Source organism: Hakea prostrata, chromosome 5 (genome assembly GCF_041222555.1).
Source record: "Hakea prostrata isolate BN-2017 chromosome 5, UWA_Hpros_2, whole genome shotgun sequence".
NCBI lineage: Eukaryota > Viridiplantae > Streptophyta > Magnoliopsida > Proteales > Proteaceae > Hakea > Hakea prostrata.
Window position 1 is genome coordinate 20197343 of NC_142604.1, and position 5986 is coordinate 20203328.

A 5986-nucleotide genomic window follows, 5' to 3' on the forward strand; every position below is an offset into this window, starting at 1 on the left:
TTTTTTTTTGGACTAAGGTGAGATAATATATTATAAATAATAAAAGCTAGTATATAGAGAATTAATATCTAACAAATCTACACCCCAACTTCTCTTCACGAATATTGACATCTTTCTTTTGCCTCCAATGTGATATTTCAGAGGGGGAAAAAAACTTATTAAGGACAGATAGGTATGTTTGTAACCAAAATATAATTTTCTTTAACCACGAAAAAATATCAATACTAAATTATCGTTGATTTACTTGTTAACAAAGTTTTGAATATGATTTTTTTTTTTTTTTTTTTTTTTTTTGAATAAGGATATCAATGGGAGGGGTTTTCAATTTCCATCACCAAAGTAATGGGAGAGGTTTTCAATTTCCATCATCAAAGCAATGAGAGACTTTCATAGATCAATATAGAATTATGGAATATGAAATTATTTATGTTTAAAGCAACACTATCAACTTATTGACTATTTTATCATTTTGTATGAGCTTGAATCATCTTATATTTTTGTGAGTTTTATTTTTAGTTTACTTATGATACTTTTATTTTTATTTTTTTTTTTATTTTATGAATTTACATTTGTTATTTTAGGTCCAAGAATATGACCAATTAAGGCTAGGGCCAAGATAGGGTCAATCAGGACCAGGGACAAGGCTAATTAGTGATAGGGCCAATTAGGGCCAAGGACATGGTCAATCAGGGCTAATTAGGGCCAATCAAGGCTAGGGATAGGGCCAATCAGGGCTAGAGCCAATTAGGGCCAGAGCCAATTAGGGCCACTCAGGGTCAAGGCCAGGGCCAATTAGGGCCAATCAGGGCCAACCCATCCCGACCCGATCCAATTAGGGCGGGAATGGGCTTAGCTCAGCCTTGTAGGGCTTAGGGCCAAGGACAATAATCCTTGGCCTGAACTAGGGTCAGGGCGGGAATGGGCTCAGATTAGAACATATAGGGCTGGGCTTGGGATTGCAAAAGCTTGGCCCAACCAAGCCTAGTTGCAGCCCTAGATTTGGGGGATCGTTTGTGACTGGTAACATAGGTGCGACACCCTCTCAATTATTTAAAATTAGGTTAAGGTAGGTTCTGATCGAGGTCCAACTAGAACGAAGGGTGTGAACCCAGTTCAATGGGTTCAATGCAATTTTCCTCGTATTAACGATGAATTTGATGCACTAGGATGGGGTTGCAAGATTCATTTAACAAAGCCCCCCTATCCAAGGCTTTTCAGGTATTTCTATAGCAACCTAACTTACCATGAGAAGCTAGACAATGAAGAGTGTAGATGATTGGTAATCGAGAATAAGGTGTGGGACATCGACATCCCTTTGTCCACATAGACACTAGCACACATATTGGATGCCACTTACATCCTGGCTGAGAGGAGATGGATTGCACTAGGAAGTGAGTTCGACGACATACTATACTGAATTGAGCACCATCTGATCTTATCCGTTCTCTATGATGAGGAGTGCACTGGTGTTAGGAGGGCCAAGTGCATTCTTCGAAAGTGCAAACATCATGCCTAAGGGAGGGCACCAAGACAAGATCGCTCTAATGGAGGCATTGCTCACTTATGCTCTCTATGTCGGCTTTCTAATAGACTTTCCCAACATCATCTTGAATGCCATGTGGGCAGGGCACACTCAAAAATGGGTTTTGAGCTCATTCTTCTCTATTTTGCGATTCCTTTCTTCATTGTGTCTTCCACAAAAAACAAGCAATTTTTCCGTCATCGGACCTCTAAAGAGAAAGACAAAATTGCCCATCCATAAACCACATGGGACAACTCAAGTAATGGGCCATCCTCTACATGGAGGGAAACTCAAACCAAACAAATCATCTTAACTTTCTATTTATCAAGTGAAAATATTCACCAAAGCTAAATAATAAAATAATGAACATGTCTTGTACCAAAAAAATAAAAAATACTGAGCATGTATAAGACTTCTTCTATACAACAGTTGAATGATCATTCAGTGGACAATTAGGATAATATTTCATCCATGTGTGGTTCTAAATTAGGGTAATCCCTAGCTGTCAGATTGGTGACCTGCTTTGTACCATAGAGGATCCAAGTCCCTGAATTTATCAACAATAACTGAAAATTGAATTCATTGTGTGGTGACCTCCAAGCACCGTAGATTATCCAAGTTCCTAAGTTTATCACCTGTAGATAAAAATTGTTCATATAAACCGACATATACCATTTTTTTTATTCTTCAGAAAAGTAAAAAAAATAAAAAAATAAAAAATAAAAAATAAAAAATAAAAACATCTTTATTAGAAGATGGTAAAAAGGATTACAAGGAACATTAAACGCCCAAACTGGCAATAACAATGCCCTAGTACACCCATCGCTCACTAGTTCCTTAACTTGAACATATTACCCTTTTTTCATTCTTTTTCCTCAAGAAAAGGGTAGCCAATTCTTATTTGAATGTTGATTTCCTACCGCACAATTAATATCAACAAGAACAGTGAGTTAAGATCTCTCTTACTAATTTCATGTGTAATATAGCCCAAAAAAGGATGGAAATTCAGAGCATAAATATCAAATCCCCCCCCCCTCCCACAAGCGTTACAACTTGAATGAAGTCCACTAGACATCTGTTGGAGTTGGGATCAACCAAGCCTCTCATCCCAAGCAAGATCTCTAAGGCTCTACTTGATCCTTGTTTATGATCACAACTCATTTGCTTTTCTCACTTGTCTTTGAATCTTTACTTGCTTAGGTTAAATTAATGATGGGTTCAGGCAGGCTTCTTATGTTAATATGTTGACTAGGCTTCCTTCTATGGGAGGCTGAAGCTAGAACTATTGAGATTTGGCATTTCAAATCAAAAGATAAAAAAGCAACCTCGGATGGTGAAACTTCGACTGGAACACCATCACCCACATCAGCACCAGGAGATGCTTCAGCATGATCTCCAAGAGATGCTTCAGCACCGCTACCAGGAAATGCATTAGGATCGTCACAAGGTGATTATTCATAGGGTGCAGTGTTTGATGTCACCTAGTATGGAGCAGTTGGTGATAGGAAAACAGATAATAATAAGGCCTTCCTTAATGCATGGGTTGTTGCATGTAAATCTACTGAACCATCCAGCCTTTTTACATGAAAACAATTGGATCCTTAATATTTGTTTCGCTTTTTGAACTTTCACTTTTGTTGCAAACCTTGCGCTTCTTTGCAATTACTGAAGGGTCATTAAGTGACATCAATTTAATCAATAGTAAGGATTTACACATAGCTATTGTTGAAAGAAATGACTTTACCCTCCATGATATCTAGATCCAAGTCCCTGTGATGAGCCAAAACGGTGTGCACGTCGGCGACTCATCCATCATCAATTTTCCTAACAGTAATATTGGAGCTGGTGATGATTGTGTTTCTGTCGGAGATGGTACTTCCAACATTTTAGACTCCAATGTGAATTGTGGACCATGTCTTGGCATCAAGTAATGAAATATTAATCATGCTTAAATACTTTGATAAATCTCCTAGTAATTAGTATAGCTGATCTAAAACAATACAGGGATGTTAGAGAAAACCAACTAGCAATAGGCCCCTGAGCCCAAACAAGATTAGACCGGGCCTCTATTTGAAGTTAGGTGTGGGCTAGGTTTAACATATGTAAAGTATGTGCTTGATATAAAATGGGCTTTGATGAGCTTCGTTATTTCCATGATATTATGTGCATTAAAGCTTGGGCTTAGCCCTAGTAGGATGCAATGGGTTTTTAAGTTCCATGACTAAATGGGCACATGATAATAGAGGTGAATTACGGCTGGGCAATTGTTGCGAAAACCCTACTAGGGTTGGACTGGGTCAAGTTTACGCTTTGCCCTAGCAAGGGTATGATGGGCAAGGTATTAACTTGAGGCTCCTACGGTTGGGTTAAATCTTGAAACCCCACTCCCCCACCCAAAAAGAAAAGAATCAAAAAAAGGAGGGATGATGAAAATTGTTTCAATTGGCTTTATCCAACTTTTGTTCTTTGTTTTGCAGCTTGGGAAGCCTTGGGAGGTATCAAAATGAAAAGGAAGTGAACGGTTTCATAGTGAAGAGTTGCACTTTTATTGGAACTAATAATGCCATCCGGGTCAAAACATGGCAAGCATCAAAAGATAACAAAGTTTCTAATGTTATATTTGAGGATCTTGTCATGAAAAATGTGAGAAACCCCGTTATCATCAACCAAGAATATTGTGATAAGAACCAATGTGACTCTTTGATAAGTTTTGTAAGCCCAACAAGTAAAATAATGTGACATCAATAAAATACTACCCAATCTGATTGTACAGAGTCATTGACAATCTCTCTCAAAGCACAATTAGCACTTTGTTAGAGTCTCTCCCTTTTCATCTAGTTAATACATATATGCTCCCCACCCGATTAGACTTCATGTGTGAGTAGCATCAGTATATAACCATCCCCTTTTGTGTTTGATGGATGGGAGGTAGGTTGATCAGATCATAGGAGAGGATCCTGATTGCTCTACCTCTTCTTTTTCACTTGAAGGCTAGTAATTATATATTGGTTTTGTAAACCTTGTCTCTAAGATTACTAATGGTATTTATTAACTTTAACCGATGCACAGCCATCATGTGTAAAGCTCACTGACATTCATTTCAAGAACATCAAGGGTACATTTGCCACCAATGAAGCAGTTACCCTCAAATGTAGTGAAGTTGTACCATGCGAAGGAGTAGAGCTCATTGATATTAATTTGAAATCAAGTGATGGTGACAGCACCTCTGTTTGTAAGAATGCAAACCAGGTTGCTTTTGGTGTTCAAATGCCAAGTCCGTGTTTTTGAGTCCATTCAATTGTGATTCTCCCACATTTGTGTACTTTCTTGTGTTGCATGAAATTACCAATATATCCAATCATTTATTTATAGAAAAGGTAAAAGAAAAATATATTCATATGCAATTTAGCTATTAATTGTAATCAATCATCTCCACTAAAACCCAACCTCTTGATATATTCATGCTTAGAACCCAACCATCCCTAGTTCTCATAAGAACTGCACATACTACAATAACCTTCATAAAAGAAATTATATGAAAATGCCACTACCAAATAAAACCAAGTGACTAACACAACTATAACAATTAAAAAACCAACAATTACTAACCTGCATTGCATATGGTACTTCAATAGTTATACAAAGTGCATGTATTCTTGTTTTGTAGCAAATTTAACTTGACGATTTTATCCTTTATTTTAATTGAAATACCTTTATTTTCTTATTACCTATTGTTTACCTTTTTTTTTTTTTTTTGGTCACCTATTCTTGGTAATTTAGTTACTACCTTTTAAAAAAGTATATTTTCAAAGTAATTTTATGCCTCCTCCACAAATTCAAAAAAAAAATCCTTGAAATTTAGTTAACTTTTTTTTTCCAAAGAAATCTCCTCCTAAATTTTATTCAAATCAAATAATGAGTGAGGAGAGAGAAGCTCCAAGGGACAAGGGGGCTCCAAGAGAATCTGTGTTCCAACGTCTAAAACCTCCTAAGGAACCAAGTAATGGAGGTGTTGGTGGTGAGGAAGGAAAGAAGTCATATGTTGGTGTTGTGGGAAAATCAAAGGTTCCTAATATTGATTTTCTCCCATCTCCTATGCATACAGGTTCTTATCGGAGAATTGTGATACCCCAAAGGAGTATGGGGGATTGCAAAGCATCCAATTTCGTTGTTCATTGATTAGCAAATCCAATTTTCGATGTGCTTCTATGGATGAGTAGTGAGATCTAGCAAGGAAATCCTAAAAATTAAGTTTGGGGGTGGTGTAACAATAGTTGGGATGAAGTTTTATAACTTTTTAGTTCATGTATGAGGGAGATATGAAGGAGGTCTAGCGTCTTGAGTGATGGAAGGTGGAAAAATCAGTTTATCCGCCTTCAAAGATGGCAATCCGGATTTTAATATTCATGTTCATCAGCCAGTGGCCAAGCTGGTGTTGCAATTGAACCAATCCATTGAATTTAG

At 37.2% G+C, this 5986-nt stretch overlaps 1 pseudogene; it reads left to right on the forward strand.

Annotated features, from left to right (window-relative positions):
* Positions 1 to 3297: 3297 nt before the first annotated feature.
* On the forward strand, positions 3298 to 4810 carry LOC149015648 (exopolygalacturonase pseudogene; annotated as a pseudogene).
* Positions 4811 to 5986: the final 1176 nt, after the last annotated feature.